Source organism: Mirounga angustirostris, unplaced genomic scaffold (genome assembly GCF_029215605.1).
Source record: "Mirounga angustirostris isolate CCGP_5_RB_7025 unplaced genomic scaffold, mMirAng1.0.hap1 SCAF_16, whole genome shotgun sequence".
Classification (NCBI taxonomy): Eukaryota; Metazoa; Chordata; class Mammalia; order Carnivora; family Phocidae; genus Mirounga; species Mirounga angustirostris.
The window spans coordinates 26,901,495-26,918,614 of NW_026991724.1; the positions used below are offsets into that span (position 1 = coordinate 26,901,495).

At 46.8% G+C, this 17,120-nt stretch overlaps 1 protein-coding gene across 6 annotated transcripts in view; it reads right to left on the reverse strand.

Moving 5' to 3' along the window:
• CCL22 (C-C motif chemokine ligand 22) overlaps window positions 1-17,120 on the reverse strand; it is a 45,486-nt gene that overhangs the window by 14,562 nt on the left and 13,804 nt on the right. For 2 of the 6 annotated variants that reach the window (XR_006793513.2, XR_006793515.2), the window contains exon 4: window positions 6,113-6,629. The exons of 1 other annotated variant lie outside the window; for it this stretch is intronic. The gene's annotated coding sequence lies outside the window, so the exon portion shown is untranslated. Of the gene's footprint in view, window positions 1-6,106; window positions 6,630-17,120 lie in introns of those variants that run through there. 3 more of the 6 variants (XR_006793512.2, XR_008507312.2, XR_006793511.2) reach the window with 3 other exon arrangements.

Here is a 17,120-nt window from a genome sequence, read left to right on the forward strand (position 1 = left end):
ATGAGTGCTGGGGCTTGAATTGGCGCTCAGGTCTGACACCAGAGCCCAGCTGCACCCTAACCGCTCACCCTCTGCAGCTGGGGTCAGATTAGGCCCAGAGGCACCAGGGAGAATGGCAAGCCACGTGTGGAGTCCGTAACAGCCTGAGTTACTGATGCCTGATGTCTCAGATGAGGAACCAAGGCTCAGACACCGGAAGCCATCTGCTGGGGCCACACTAGAGAGTCTGGATTGGATCCCCGGATTTCTGTTTTTGTTTTTAAGATACAATTCACATACTATAAAAAGTTACCCCTTTAAAGGGAATAAAAGTCAGTGTTTTTTTTTTTAAGATATTCACGAGGCATGTAACCACCTTCACTATTTCTTTTTTTTTTCTTTTTTTTTTTTTAAAGATTTTATTTATTTATCTGACAGAGAGAGAGACAGCGAGAGTAGGAACACAAGCAGGGGGAGTGGGAGAGGGAGAAGCAGGCTTCCCACCGAGCAGGGAGCCCGATGTGGGACTCGATCCCAGGACTCTGGGATCATGACCTGAGCCGAAGGCAGACACTTAACGACTGAGCCACCCAGGCGCCCCACCTTCACTATTTCATTCCAAAACATCTTCATCACCCCAGAAAGAAGCCCTGAGCCCATCAGCACTCATCCTCCATGTTGCCCCTGTCCCCAGCCCCTGACAACCACGAATTTACTCTTGGTCTCTCTAAGTTCGCCTTTTGCGGGCATTTCATAGGAACGGAACCACGTAGCATGTGGCATTGTGTGTCTGGCTTCTTTCTCCGCCTAATTTCTTTTTTTAAATTTTTTTTTTATTTTTAAAGATTTTATTTATTTATTTGAGAGAGAGAATGAGACAGAGAGAGCATGAGAGGGGGGAAGGTCAGAGAGAGAAGCAGACCCCCTGCCGAGCAGGGAGCCCGATGCGGGACTCGATCCTGGGACTCCAGGATCATGACCTGAGCCGAAGGCAGTCGCTTAACCAACTGAGCCACCCAGGCGCCCTCTCCGCCTAATTTCTTAAGGTTCATCAGTGCCGTAGCATGCATCAGTATTCCATTCTTGTTTCTGACTGAATGGTATTTCCTTGTGGAGAGACCATATTCTGCTCATCCATTCATCCATCAGCGGACATTCGGGTCATTTCCACGTTTTGGCTCTTCTGAATCATGCTGCTGTGAACATGATGTCCACGTTCTCGTGTGAGTGTCTGTTTTCAACCCTTTGGGGTGCGTAAGGAGGAGTGGCATTGCCGGGTCATAGGATAATTCTATGGTTAACTTTTAGGGGACCTGTCAGACTGTTTCCAGGGAGGCTGCCACAATTTACATGGTCACTGGCGATGACGTTCCAATTCTTCCACTTCTCTGTCAACGCTCGTTATCATCTGGACTGTGGATTACAGCTACCCTAGGAAGTGTGAAGTGGTATGTCATCGTGGTTTTGATTTATGTTTTCCTAATGACTAATGTTGCTGAGCATCTTATCACGTGCGTATCGGCTGTTTGTATATCTTCTCTGGAATGTCTTTGCCCTTTTTCTTTTTTAAAGATTTTTTCTTTTTTTTTTTTTTAGATTTTATTTATTTATTTGAGAGAGAGGATGAGAGGAGAGAGAGAGCACATAAGAGGGGGGAGGGTCAGAGGGAGAAGCAGGCTCCCCGCCAAGCAGGGAGCCCGATGCGGGACTCGATCCCGGGACTCCAGGATCATGACCTGAGCCGAAGGCAGTCGCTTAACCAACTGAGCCACCCAGGCGCCCTAAAGATTTTATTTTCAAGTCATCTCCACACCCAATGTGGTTTCAAACTCACAACCCCAAGATCAAGAGTCGCACACTCTTGCAACCGAGCCAGCCAGGTGCCCCCATCCTTTGCCCATTTCTAAATTGGGTTGTTTGTCAGAGCACGGGGGTGGCTCAGTCCATTAAGTGTCTGACTTCGGCTCAGGTCATGATCTCAGGGTCCTGGGATTGAGCCCCACATGGAGCCCAGCATGGAGCTCCCTGCTCTATGGGGAGTCTGCTTCTCCCTCTCCCTCTGCCCCCTCCGCCCCTCCCCCTGCTCCTGCTCTCTCTCTCAAATAAATAAAATCATAAATAAATAAAGTTGCTTGTCTTTTTGTTGTTGAGTTGTAACTGTTCTTTGTGTATGCTGATGTTATTATTTTTTATTTTAATTCAATTAATTAACATATAATGTATTATTGGTTTCAGAGGTACAGGTCTGTGATTCATCAGTCTTATATAATACCCACTGCTCATCACATCATGTGCCCTCCTTAATGTCCATCACCCAGTTACCCCATCCCTCCACCCTTCTCCCCTCCAGCATCCCTCAGTTTCTTTCCTATGATGAAGAGTCTCCTGGGGCACCTGGGTGGCTCAGGCGGTTAAGCGTTTGCTTTCAGCTCAGGTCATGATCTCAGGGTTCTGGGATCAAGCCCCACATCAAGCCCCACATCGGGATCCCATCGGGCTCCCATCGGGCTCGCATCGGGCTCCCTGCTCAGCCGGGGAGTCTGCTTCTCCTTCCCTCTGCCCCTCTCCCCACTCGTGCTCTCTCATACTCCCTCTCTCTCAAATAAATAAATAAAATCTTTAAAAAAATTTTTTTTTAAAAAGAGTCTCTTACGGTTTGTCTTCCTGTCTGGTTTCATCTTGTTTTATTTTTTCCTCTCTTCCCCTATGATCATCTGTTTTGTTTCTTAAATTCCACATATCAGTGAGATCACATGGTAATTGTCTTTCTCCGATTGACTTATTTTGCTTAGTGTATGCTGATTTCGGATCCTTATTTTCTCCCATTCTTTAGCTTGTCTTTTCACTTTACTGATAGTGTCCTCTGGAGCACCACAGTTTTTTATTGTGATGACATCCTATTTATCTTCTGTTCCTTTGGTTACTTTGCTTTAGGTGTCATCTCTAAGAAACCATTGCCTTATCCAAGGGTGTGAAGACTTATCCTTATGTTTTCTTCTAAGAGTGTTATAGTTTTAGCTCTTTCATTTCGGTCTTCGATCCACTTTGAGTTTATCTTTGTATATGATGTGAGGTAGGGGCCCAACTTCATTCTTCTGTGGTTGTGCCAGCATTACTGATGGAAAAGACTATGCTTTCCCCCATTTCATTGTCTTGGCACCTTGTCAAAAGTCAATTGTGTGCACTCATTTCTAGACTCTCAGTTCTAGTCCGCTGATCTTCATATCCATCCTTATGCCAATATTACAACATCTTGATTACTGCACTTCACAGTAATCCCCTCTGGGCTTTTTAATCTTTAAAACTTTCACACTGAAGCCTTTCAAACATACAGAAAAGTAAAATAAATCTTGGGACCCACAACCTAGATTTAACAGCAGTTGATATTTTGCTATGTTTTAGTTTGTAGTTTGGTTCATCTCTCTCTTTCTTTTTTTCTTTTTTTAAAGATTTTATTTATTTATTTGAGAGAGAGAGAATGAGAGACAGAGAGCACAAGAGGGAGGTGGGTCAGAGGGAGAAGCAGACTCCCCGCCGAGCAGGGAGCCCGATGCGGGACTCGATCCCGGGACTCCAGGATCATGACCCGAGCCGAAGGCAGTCGCTTAACCAACTGAGCCACCCAGGCGCCCTCTCTTTCTTTTTTTCATTAAGAAATAAAATATTTTCAATACAACCAAAGCTACCGTACCCCTACCCTTACCCATTTCCCCTCCATCGCTTTCCATGGGTAACCACAAAACCACCATACTGAAGCTGCTGGGGGCCCCTCCCAAGGAGGTCATTATCCTTTTATAGCTTTATAAATAAAATACAGTATTGTTTTGTGGGTCTTAGACAGGTAGCATCATACTTAATGTAACCTTTTACAATTGCTTATTTCACTCAAGTTCAGGTTTATAAACTTTATTGATCCACGTGGATCTAGCACATTCGTTTTCACTGTTGTGTGTAGCAAATTCTATTTTGGACGGATCTATATTGTTTATTCACTCCCCAGGCAATGGACATTTAGGTTGTTTCCAGATGTTCACTATTACTAAGAGTTCTGTAATGAATGGACATTTTTGTCTGGGTCTTCCTGTTCCCTTCATCAAATTTTTGCTCACTATTTCGTTCTAAACTTGGTTCTCCTCTGAGGACCCTGTTCCCCTGTAGCCTTCTTAGCAGTGGCTATTCTCACTGTGAGGCCAGGGGTGGGATAAGCATCCTCCTTGCTCTTCAAAGCTACTTCCAAGTCAGCCATTCTTCTCTCTCCTTCCTAAAGCCCATAGATTCTTTGAAATGGATGTGCCCAGATGTTACCACCCCTTATCACTCCTGGTTGCAGCCCCCTCCACCCCCCTTGGCTGACAGTTTTAGCTCCCAGCTCATAGTCACTCTCTCCAATGTGGTTCTGTCACAATCCTGGTAATTTCAATAACCAGTCTCTCAGTTCCATGACCTCCTCTGCTCCGATGAACTTATCCTCCACCTACTTCAGCCCCTCCATCCCAAGGTCATACCCTTGACCACATCATTACCTGTAACGGTGCTTGCATAATCTCCATTTCAAACACCCCTCCCCAGCCACCATCGTCTATCAGTCCAGCTTACTGATTTGAGTATCCAATTCCAACAACCCTTCGACCCCACCCAGACCCCACCAGGGAAAGGGGACAACCCTTCGACCCCACCAGGGAAAGGGGACAGGATTGTCCCCTTTTCCTGTCTTTACTTCTCTCTTTACTCAGTTCAACTTCCACTTTACTTCTCTCTTTACTCAGTTCAACTTCCACCGTCTTCCATTACAAGCACTGTTTGCCTCTGCCCTCAACTCTCTTGCCCAAATAACTTCCAACTCCCATCCTTCTTGCTACCTCCTGGCACAACCATGACCAGAGTGAAACCCAGTGCTCCACTCAGGGCACCCGCACCAGTGCAGCTGGACATGGCTGGAGAGAAGTACCAAGTCATGCCAACTGTCCTTTCAAGATCACCACCCTCCCGTGGTCCCTGGGTGCTGCCCCAATGTCCCACATTTCCTTGGTTCGTTCACCCTCCCAGTCCTCCAGACTATTCCATTCTCTCTTCCCTCCTCTCAGACCTTCAACCCTTCCTCCCTGATCCGCACTCTCAACTGATGACCCTGATTCTGATTTCCCCAAGAAAAGAGAAGTTATCAGAAGAACACGCCCACCTGCAGCTGCAGTATCTGTCCACAGAAATGCATCTCCCTTGCTCCTGACTAATCCCCTCTCCTACTCAAGGACATTCTCATCCTCCCATTTCTTCCTGGCAGCATCAACTTCCCCCCTCGACTGTAGCATCTCATCTGCATGTATCATACTGCTGTTTCTCCTATCTTAAGAAAACAATGACCTTGGGTGCCTGGGTGGCTCAGTTGGTTAAGCGACTGCCTTCGGCTCAGGTCATGATCCCAGGGTCCTGGGATCGAGTCCCGCATCAGGCTCCCTGCTCTGCGGGGAGCCCGCTTCTCCCTCTCCCACTCCCCCTGCCTGTGTTCCCTCTCTCTCTGTCAAATAAATAAATAAAATCTTTAAAAAAAAAAAAAAGAAAACAATGACCTTGACCCCACATCTCCTGCAGACACTGCAATTTACAGCAAAATTCAGGAGAATAGCCCATACTTGCTGCCTCCAGTTACCCTCCTCCTTTCTTTGCACCCCAATTCTGATTCCAAAGATTCCCTGGGAATTCTCTGTGATAGCAGATTCATGAAAGGAAGACCCACTCCAGGGAGAAGGATAGGACATGAAACACTGGAGCATATTGTATTTCTAGTGTACAGACAGAGGTTTAAGCAAATATTTTTAGGGATGCCTGGGTGGCTCAGTCGGTTAAGCATCTGCTTTTGGCTCAGGTCATGATGCCAGGGTCCCGGGCTCGAGCCCCACGTTGGACTCCTTGCTCAGTGGGGAGCCTGCTTCTCCCTCTGCCTGCCGCTCCCCCTGCTTGTACTCTCGCGCTCTCTCTCCCGTGCTCTCTCTCTGGTAATTAAATAAATAAAATCTTTTTTAAAAAGGGGAAAAAAAAGAAAATATTTTTAGTTTATGTGAGATGGAGAAATTGTTAAACACGTGAAGGATATACGTGTCTTTTGTAGCTTAAAACAAACTGTTGGAATCAGGTAAGCTGACATGTGTTAGGAAATGTCACACCAGATGCTCTAACAGATAAGCCTCCAACTAAATAATGGCTTGGTCATGGATAAAAGTTTATTTCACACCACACAAAGTCCAAAACGGGTGTTCCTGATCGGGGCGCAGCTCTTCTTCAAGCGGTGATGCAAGAACCCAGGCTCCTTCCCTCTGTGGCTCCACTACTGGGAACAGGTCACACGCTCATCTGCACGAGCAAACAGGATAGAACACGGAGCATGGGGGGCTTTTCTGGCCCACGCCTGCAGATTGGCACAGCAGCTCTGCTCACATCCCACTGACCAGAATTTAGACACGCGGCCTCACCTGACTGCGAGGGAGGTGGGAAACATAATCTGGCTGAGTGCACAAGAAGAGGAAACAGGTTCGGTGAAGAGTCAGCCAGTCTTTGCAAATGATGAAATATGAAAGTCCTCCAAGGAGCAGTGGCCGGGCGAGAAGACGATTTATCCTCCAGCACCTTAATCCGAATGGAGAGCTAGCTCTGGTCTGGAATCAGAGAGCAAGCCCCAATGTCAAAGCCATAATTGCTTTTTTCCTCTTCGAAAAGCAAACAGTCCTACACATTCCATCCATCCCTTCAGCCATTTGATATGTTTTTGCATTTCCAATCTGGTTTTTCAGTGCTCTATAAAATGAGAGGCACCTTGAAGCTTTAGAATGCGTCTACTGTGGCTATCAACTTAAGTTTCAGAGATCCTGACTCTGGCTTGGCTCAAGTACCAACTGGCAGCAAGAGCTTGGCTAAAAGTCTCATGCCCCTCGGGCTCAGTTTCTAATTCTGTGAAATGGGGATGAGTAACGCTTGCACTGCCAAATTGTTCAAGGACCAAAGACTTGTTCATTCTCTGCTTCAAACAATCCTCACCACAGCCCTTTAGGTTTGAAAGAGCATGGATGGCCATTGCTCACTCCACAGAAGGGGAAAGTCTGAGCTGGAGAGGTTAGATGCCTGGCCCAGGGAAATCCCAGTAAGCAATCCCCAGACAAAAGGTGGTGGCTGGAACTATGAGAGGACATGACACCCTCCAGGGAGGGAAGCAGAAGAGGGTGAGGAATAATGGAAAGAGGAGAGGAGAAAACCCATGGAGGTAGATCTCCAAGCTCAAGGTTCTTTCCATAGTGGCTCCTAACCCTCGCTTGCTTGTCACTTGTTTGCCCTGATGCCCAGCCATCTGGGTCCGCAAGGAGGACTATGAGAGGTAGGGGGAGTTAAGGGCACCTGGAATGCCCAGGAGCTTTCAGGCAAGAGTATGACTGAGATTAATTTCTCTTGAGAAAGGATCCTCCAGGACCACCCACAAAGGAAAGGGATGCTCTCCTTGCATCTTCTATTCTGAGCTCCAGAAAGTGGCTGCTCCCAGGGTACAGTATCTGCCACATAGGCCCGGACCCGTTATCCCGGGATGCTGTATCTGCCACATAGGCCCGGACCCATTATCCTGGAATGCAGTATCTGCCACATAGGCCTGGACCCATTATCCTGGGATGCTGTATCTGCCACATAGGCCCGGACCCATTATCCCGGGATGCTATATTTGCCACATAGGCCTGGACCCATTATCCTGGAATGCAGTATCTGCCACATAGGCCCGGACCCGTGATCCAAAAAGACAGAATGATTTAAAAAAGAAATGTAGCAAAATGTTAACAATGACTCAGGGTGATGGGAATACAGGAGTTCGTCATACTGTTTTTGCAAGATTGCTATAAATTTGAAATTACTTCAAAACGAAAAGTAAAAAATAGAAGATTATCAGCACCCAGAAGCGCCCTCACGACCTCTTCCAACCACTAGCCTCTCAAGGGAAGCCACCCTCCCAAGTACCTAATACTGAGACCAGTGTTTTGTCTATTTGCACCATGCAGAATGCATTCTTCCGTAGGTGCCTTCTTTCATCAACATGGTGTTTGTGAGATTCAGCCACGTGGCTGCTTTTACCTTTAGTTCATTTGTCCTTATTCCTACACCGTATTTCATTGTCAGAATTCATCATACACGGCTGGGATTTCTGGAATGACCGACGACACCCACCAAAGAACAATGATAAAACTGTGCAAGAGAGTCAAAAAGAACCTTTCGAAAACTGGAAATTGATCAAAATCATATATAGTAGGCAGATTCATGGCCTCCCAGAGATGCCCATGTCCTAGTCTCTGGAACCTGGGAAGAAGGCGTTCCAAGCAAGTTTATGTGAGATTAAGGTCGCAGGTGGGATTAAGCTTGATAACCAGATGGCCAGACAATAAAGAGATTATTCTGGGTGATATGGGTGGGGCCAGTATAATCATCGGGGTCCCTTAACTGTGCAAGAGGGAGGCGGGGTGAGAAAGACTTGACTGGCCATGGCTGGCTTTGAAGATGGAAAGGAGCCTCAAGCCAAGGAATGCAGGCACCCTCTAGAAGCTGGAAAAGGCAAGAAAGCATTCTCCTCTAGAGCCTCCCGAAGGAAAGCTGCCCTCTGGACACCTCAATTTCAGCGCAGTGAGACCCATTTTGGATTTCTGACCCCTAGAACTGTAAGACGATTGATTTTTATTATTTTCAGCCCTAAGTTTGTGATATGGTGTTATAGAAGCAACAGAAAACTAATACAACACTCAAGAAATGGAGAAACGTTTACTCGAGAGAATCTCCTGAACCTGAACAGGAAGAGCGGGAGTCTATAGTATTCAGCCTGAGGTGCAGCCATATTTCTCCTCCCCTCAGCTCCGTGGTGTAGACGGTCTACCAAAGTGATGGGAAAGGGGTGCCTTCATTCTGGAGCAAGTGCAGAAAATTCCAGGCCCTGAGGCGTTGTCAAAAACAACCGTGATCTCAGTGTCATGCTGAGAGGAGGCAATCACGAAGGCAAATATCACAGCTAGTCTGAGGTCTCAGTACGGGTTGGGAAAAGCAGCAGATCCACAGACTAGCCAGAAATGGAATGTGGAGGGCTGGGGAATGACACAGCCCAAGTGGACAATTTTATTTTAAAAGGTACAAAAGAATAGGGGGGCCTGCCTGGGTGGCTCAGTTGGTTAAGCATCTGACTCTTGATCTCAGCTCAGGTCTTGATCTTGGGGTCCTGGGTTCAGGCCCCATATTGGGCTCCATGTGTGGAGCCTACTTTAAAAAAAAAAAAAAAGGTACAATAGAAGAAACAGTAAACAATTCTCCATCCCTGACTGGTTTCCTTCCCCAGAAGCAACCTCTTACCAGTTCCTCACGCAGCCCTGCGGAGTATTTTCTACTTCTGCAAGCGGATGTATATATAGCTCATTCCTCCCTCCCCTCCTAATGCTGCAGTCTTCTCTGCACCCTGCTCTGTTCCTTTCATCCCCCCCATTTTACAGTATATCTCAGTGGCTTGCAAAAGTACATGGTTGTTTTGTTTTTGTTTTCAAAGATTTTACTTTGTGTGTGTGTCATATTTTTTTATTTAAATTCAATTGATTAACATATAATATATGATTAGTTTCAGAGGTAGAGGTCAGTGATTCATCAGTTGCATATAACACCCAGTGCTCATTACATCAAGTGCCCTCCTTAATGCCTGTCACCCGGTTACCCCATCCCCCACACCCCACCTCCCCTCCAGCAACCCTCAGTTTGTGTCCTAGAGTTAAGAGTCTCTTATGGTTTGTCTCCCCCTCTGAGTAATTTCTACACCCAACGTGGGGCTCGAACTCACAACTCCAAGATTAAGAGTCACATGCTCTGCTGACTGAGCCAGCCAGGCGCCCCAAGAGTACATGGTTTGCAAGAGTACATGAATACCTGTAGAACCGGGTCATTTTACAGAAGGGGAAACTGAGGCCCAGAGACCTGTAGAACCCAGTCTTGCCTCCCATTCTGAAGCTCATTCCTCAAGCAGGAGGGTGAAATCGGCAGGGAAAAACTGTCCCTGCTGAGGCATATTATGTAAAACAAATCATTCATTGAATGAAATAAAATAGACCAAGCTTGGGGCGCCTGGGTGGCTCAGTCATTAAGCGTCTGCCTTCGGCTCAGGTCATGATCCCAGAGTCCTGGGATAGAGCCCCGCATCGGGCTCCCTGCATGGCGGGAAGCCTGCTTCTCCCTCTCCCACTCCCCCTGCTTGTGTTCCCTCTCTCGCTATGTCTCTCTCTGTCCAAATAAATAAATAAAATCTTAAAACAAAACAAAACAACAACAAAAAACCAGACCAAGCTTTATTTGTTTGTTTTGGGAGCCTCTGACTTCTCAGAAGGAGGAGAGGACATCAGACCTTCCCAGTACAAACTGGAAAACAGCATCCCCCTTCCCTAGGGGTCATCTGAGAGCCAGTACCTGCCCCTGTCACAGATTGCTGCCTTCCAGCCCAAACTGGGGCCAAACCTGTGGAGCCCCTTTCAGCTCTGCTGCAACAGCTGTGTGGCATTGAGCAGGTCGCCTTCCCTCTCTGGGCCTTCAGGCCAATCTTCTCCAAGGAGCTCCTCTCTAAGCCTCAGCAGCTGGAGTTTGTTGCTCCCTCTTCAGAGTTCCCACACACATGATTTACAACCACCCTCCCTCTGCCCCCACTTTCCCTCTCTTAAGTAATCTTTAACTGAGCACTTAGAATGTTCTGGGTCTATGCCAAGGATTCCTCATGTGCTGGAGTCTCAGAACAATATTGAGAGGAAGGAAGAATCTGGGCACACTTGGTAGATAAAGAAACGGAGTTTTCAAGAGGTCAAAGAACTTCTCTTATGTCACATAGCTAGTTAGCATTAAGGACAGAAGTCATACCAGGCCAGCTCTGCCAACTGCAGAATCCCTAAGGTGACCTACCACTCCCTTGGGCCTTGATATTAAAGTGTAAGCTTAGAAAAATTCACATCCACCTCCAGACAAAGAGGGCAAGCCCAGAGAGAGAAAGCAAATTGCCCAAAGACATACAGCCACTGGGGCAGAGCCAAAAGTGGAACATTTTCTTAGGACTTTTGGATATTTATCATGTGCTGGATGTTGGGGACATGGAGGTGACTAGAATACCTCCTGTTTGGGGTGCCTAGGTGGGTCAATCAGGTGGGCATCTGATTCTTGATTTCTGCTTGGGTCATGATCTCAGGATCATGAGATCAAGCCCCTCCTGGGGCTCCATGCTCAGCACAAAGTCTGCTTGAGATGCTCTCTCTCTCTCTCCCTCCGCCCCTCCACCCTGCTAGCGCTCTCACTCTCTCTAAATAAAATCCTTAAAGAAAATAGAAAACCTACTGTTTGCATCCAAGTTGCCCACAGATCTCATCTATGCAATGGTCAAAGCCAGGTTTTGACCTGTAGCTACAGGCCAGGCATTGTGTGGCTTACTAGTGTGTTCTTCACAGAGACCCAGGAGGAAAAGCACTCTTGTCCCACTTACAGATGGGGAAACTGAGGCTTGGAGAGATGAAGGAATGGCAGCCTTGGAGCTGGAGCTCTGGCCTGACCCCAACCTATTGTCCTAACCACCCTGCTGCCCTGCTTCCCTGGCTTGGGAACGCACAGTACTGGGAGTAGTATATAATACCTCAGAACAATTATTATTATTTTTTTTAAGATTTTATTTATTTATTTGACAGAGAGAGACACAGCGAGAGAGGGAACACAAGCAGGGGGAGAGGGAGAGGGAGAAGCAGGCTTCCCGTGGAGCAGGGAGCCCGATGCGGGGCTCGATCCCAGGACCCTGGGATCATGACCTGAGCCAAAGGCAGACGCTTAATGACTGAGCCACCCAGGTGCCCCCACTACATAACAATTACTATTATCAACGGGGTACTGTTACTAGATGACCCTCCCCCTCAGGCCTGGGCAAGAAGAGTAGAATTGGGACAGCGGACTCAGGATATTTCCTGGCCCTTCATCACCCCAGGAAGAGCAGCCAAATTCCTTCCTTAGACAGGAAGGTGACTCAGACGTTCCTCCAGGACATTCCAAGTCCGGCTTGAAATCCCAGAACGTCAGGACTGGCCCAACCAGCAGCTCCCATCTCTCTCCCAGAGAATGGCCTATGGAGGGAGAGTCCCCAGGTGATTTCCCTGGCAGGGAGAGATGGGGCTTTCAGCAGCTGAGGAACAATTAGAGCAAAAGTTCACTCCTAGGAACCATGGAGATGGTTCTGAGGCGAGAGAAGAGGAGTGATTTATCCAAAGGCCCCCAGATTTATCCAAAATCCCACAGGAGCCAGAAAGGCAGAGGCTGAGGTGAGCCTCATCTGGAACACTGAACAGCTCTTGGATCGGTCTACAGCTGTGTGCTTGGGGCTGGTGACACCATGATGGACAAGGCCCAGAGCCTGCCTGGAAATGTTCATGGCTCGCTGTGGAGCGACGTCATGACTGGGCAAAGCCAGCATGGCGTGTCCACACCAAGGTGGAAAGGAGTGGCAGCCTGGCAGCCTAGCGGAGGATGCCGTGGAACTCTGCCTGGTGGGCATGGGGGAGCATACGAGGGGAAGCATTCGAATAGGTCTGGAAGGGTGCATTTTGGGAGGTAGAGAAGGGCAGAAGGGCATTCCAGTAGAAGAGAACAGCATGGCCGAAAACTCAGAGGTCCCGAGGACTGCGAGAGGCAGCAAAATATACGAGTCGAGAGCCCACATTTTGGAATCAAACTACTTAGGTTTGAATCCCGGCTCTATCACTTACAGCTGTGGACCTTGGCAAGCAACCTAACCCCTTGGTGCCTGTTTCCTTCTCTGGAAAACAGGGAAAACAAGAGTCCCCACCTCAAATGACTTTTGTGAATATTAATTAAGTCAATCCACATAACAGAGAGCTGGGCAGAGTTATCACCTGCTACTATTCACAGGCAGAATGTCCGTGGACTCCAGTGCTCTTTCCTCTGAGCTTGTCTCTATCTTGCTCTTTTGGGGCTCCATGAAACCTTCCCCCACTCTTGCCCAGTGTTCGAGAGCCCTGAAGGGTGATGGAGAGGGGGAGATCCTGGGAATAGGGCTAGTGGAGCTTCTGGAAAATCCCAGCTGCAGGATTGGGATCCAACCTCAGGGGTTAGGACAAGACAGGAGATTCTCTACGGAAGGTGGGAATATAGGAATGGATGGAGCAGAGAGATACCCCCACCCTCCCCCAGGCAGTGGCCCTCTGGCCTAAGGGCTCCAGAAGACTCTTGCAGGACAAGTCAACTAGAGAAGGAGGTCACAGATTTATGGCCATCTGTTAACACAGAAAGAATTTGCCTATACCTCCCAGGCAGGGACGTGGACTTCCCACAAACCACTGGGATGGGGAAGAGTGGGCAAGGGCAGAGAGGCACTGGGGCTCCCTTGAACAGCTCAGTCCCCTCCCCTGGTCTGAGGAAGGCAGGGGTCTCCAGTCGCCAGTCCGCCTTGACCAGCCTGGGGCTATGGAGCCAGAAGAGGTGGCCGCCTTCCCTAGCTGACTCAAGTGTCAGTGGAAGAGCCCCATCTGAGCCAGTGGCTTTGAGGAACAGGATGTGCTCATGACTTCTGGGATGAGGACATGTCATAAGGACACACAGGAAATGGTACTTAAGGAGATGGATGGGACTGTCTCTAAGGACCCCACTGGGGATCCATCACCCGCCACCCCATCCCTCCCACCCCCCTCCACTCCAGCACCCCTCAGTTTGTTTCCTGAGATTAAGGGTCTCTTATGGTTTGTCTCCCTTTCTGGTTTCATCTTGTTTCATTTTTCCCTCCCTTCCCCTCTGATCCTCTGCCTTGTTTCTCAAATTCCACATATCAGTGAGATCATATGATACTTGTCTTTCTCTGATTGACTTATTTCGCTTAGCATAATACCCTCTAGTTCCATCCACATCATTGCAAATGGCAAGATTTCATTTTTCTGATGGCTGCATAATAGTCCATTGTGTATATATATATATATATATATATATATACCACATCTTTATCCATTCATCTGTCGATGAACATCTAGGCTCTTTCCATAGTTTGGCTATTGTGGACATTGCTGCTATAAACATTGGGGTGCATGTGCCCCTTCAGATCCCTACATTTGTATCTTTGGGGTAAATACCCAGTAGTGCAATTGCTGGGTCGTAGGGTAGCTCTATTTTCAACTTTTTGAGGAACCTCCATACTGTTTTCCAGAGTGGCTGCCAGCAGGGTCACCCTCTGGTGAGGGCCCTCTTCTGGGTTGTAGACTACCAAATTCTCGTTCTATCTTCACATGGTGGAAAGAGGGAGTACACCAGCTCTGTGGCTTCTTCTTATAAGGGCATTAATCCCATTCCTGAAGGCTGTTCCCTCAGGACTTAATTACTTCCCAGGGGCCCCACCTCCAACCTCACACTAGAGATTAGATTTCAGCATAATGAATTTTGGCGGGACACATTCAGTCTGAAACACGTGTCTGTGGTATAACTGAGAAACAAACCTCTCTCCCTGTCCCCTGCCCCTCAGTTACCCTTCCCAGAAGTAACTGCTCTTGCCAGTCTCTTCAACAACCATTTTTATGGTGATTTACAGATTTGAGAGTTTTTGAGATGCTGGATAAAAGTCCCAAAAGGAAGCAATAGCAAAGCAAGACCATGAAATGCCCAGGAAACATAGAATGAAGAGTTTTTTCTCTAAAAAACAATGGTGAAAGCCCCTTTTCCTGCATCCAACGTGGCTGTGATTCTGCTCTGTGGGTCTCAAAGTCTGATGGGATAGGTTATCCTTCCACTCCAGAGCATACCTGTAGGACTGAGTTCTCCAACCAGCCCATTACACTGGCCCCTGGCAGATCTGGGGTGGCTACCATTGGCTCTACATTTAAACCTTAGTCCCACCAGCTGAAGCCTTAGTAATAGGTTCCCAGTTTTTAGTGTATCTTTCCAGAAAGAATAAGTTTCTAAGCATGTATGTGCATATATTTGCCACAGTCTCCTCTTTTCCTATAAATAGGGTAGTATATTAGAGAAGCAATTTGGACTACTCACACCACTTCTCTTTAACATTGTAGTAGAGGTGGTAGCCAGTGCAGTAAGTTAAGAAAAAGAAATAAAAGACATAAGAATTACAAAGGAAAAAATAAAGTTCTCATTATTCATATGACATGACTGGGTACAGAGGACTTCCCAAAAATATCTACAGATGAGCTACTGAAATCAATAAGTGAATTTAGCATGGTTGCTGCATCCAAGGTCAATATTCAACAATTAATTATATTTCTATAAACAAGTAACATACAAATAGATACTTGAAGGGCACCTAGGTGGCTCAGTCAGTTAAGCCTCTACATGGGTTGGAGCCCTGAGTCCAGATCCCTGTTCAGTGGGGAGTCTGCTTATCCCTCTCCCTCTGTCCACCTCCCCACTCATGCTCTTTCTCTCTCAAATAAATAAATAAATAATATTTTTAAAAAATAGATATTTGAATTTAAAAATGAAAACTAAAAAATTGTAACTGATATTTTAAAATGTTATCAATACCATAGATAATTAAAACCTAGAAGTAGGGCACCTGGGTGGCTCAGTTGGTTGAGCGACTGCCTTCGGCTCAGGTCATGATCCTGGAGCCCCGGGATCGAGTCCCGCATCGGGCTCCCTGCTCGGCGGGGAGTCTGCTTCTCCCTCTGACCCTCCTCCCTCTCATGCTCTCTGTCTCTCATTCTCTGTCTCTCAAATAAATAAATAAAATCTTTAAAAAAAAAAAACAACCTAGAAGTAAATCTAATCAAAGTTATACAAGACCTCAATGCTGAAAACCGCCAGATGTTTTTTTTTTTAAGACTGATTAATTGATTGGGGGAGCAGAGGGAGAGAGAGAATTTCTAGCAGTCTCCTCGCTGAGAGTGGAACCCAACGCAGGGCTCAATCTCCCTATCCTGAGATCATGACCCAATCCGAAATCAAGAGTCAAATGCCCAACAGACTGACCCACCCAGTCACCCCCCGCTGAATGTTTTTGAAAATAAAATTAAAGGAAAGCTAAATGAATAGAGGAATATACCATGATCATGGACTGGAAGATTCAAAATTGTAAAGAAGTCTACTTCTGACTTCTTCACATTGGTCTACAGATTTAATGTAATTCCAGTCAAAGATCACAAGATGATTTTTATTACATGAAGATTCTAAAATTTATATGGAGAGGCAGAAGATCTGAAATTACCAAAACAATTTGAGGAAGAAACCTAAGCTGGAGGACTTACCCATCAAAATCAAGGCTTACTATAAAACTGTTGTGCTTAAAAAAAAAAAAAGTATTGTATCAATCAATTATCCAAATGGAAAAAAAAATATTGATCCCCTGCCTCAAACCATACATAAAATGAATTTCAGATTGATTGTTGATCTAAATGTGAGAAGAAAAACAATAAATATTTTAGAAGAAAACAGGAAATATCTCCAAGGTCTTGAAGTAGGACACAACCTCTTTTTTTTTTTTTAAGATTTTATTTATTTATTTGAGAGAGAGAATGAGAGAGCACATGAGAGGGGGGAGGGTCAGAGGGAGAAGCAGGCTCCTGCCGAGCAGGGAGCCCGATGCGGGACTCGATCCCGGGACTCCAGGATCATGACCTGAGCCGAAGGCAGTCGCTTAACCAACTGAGCCACCCAGGCATCCGAGGACACAACCTCTTAATTGGGGATATTAAAAAGCACTAACCATAGGGGCACCTGAGTGGCTCAGTCGGTTAGGCATCTGCCTTCAGCTCAGGTCATGATGCCAGGGTCCTGGGATCGAGTCCCACATCGGGCTCCCTGCTCAGCAGGGAGTCTGCTTCTCCCTCCCCCTCTGCTGCTCCCCCTGCTTGTGCTCGCTCTCTCTCTCTCTCTCACTCTTGCTCTATCTCAAATAAATAAATAAAATTTTAAATTTTATTTATTTGAGAGAGAGAATGAGAGAAAAAGCATGAGAGGGGGAGGGTCAGAGGGAGAAGCAGACTCCCCATAAGCAGGGAGCCTGATGCGGGACTCGATCCTGGGACTCCAGGATCATGACCTGAGCTGAAGGCAATCGCTTCACAAACTGAGCCACATAGGCGCCCCAATAAATAAAATCTTAAAAAAAAAAAAAGTAC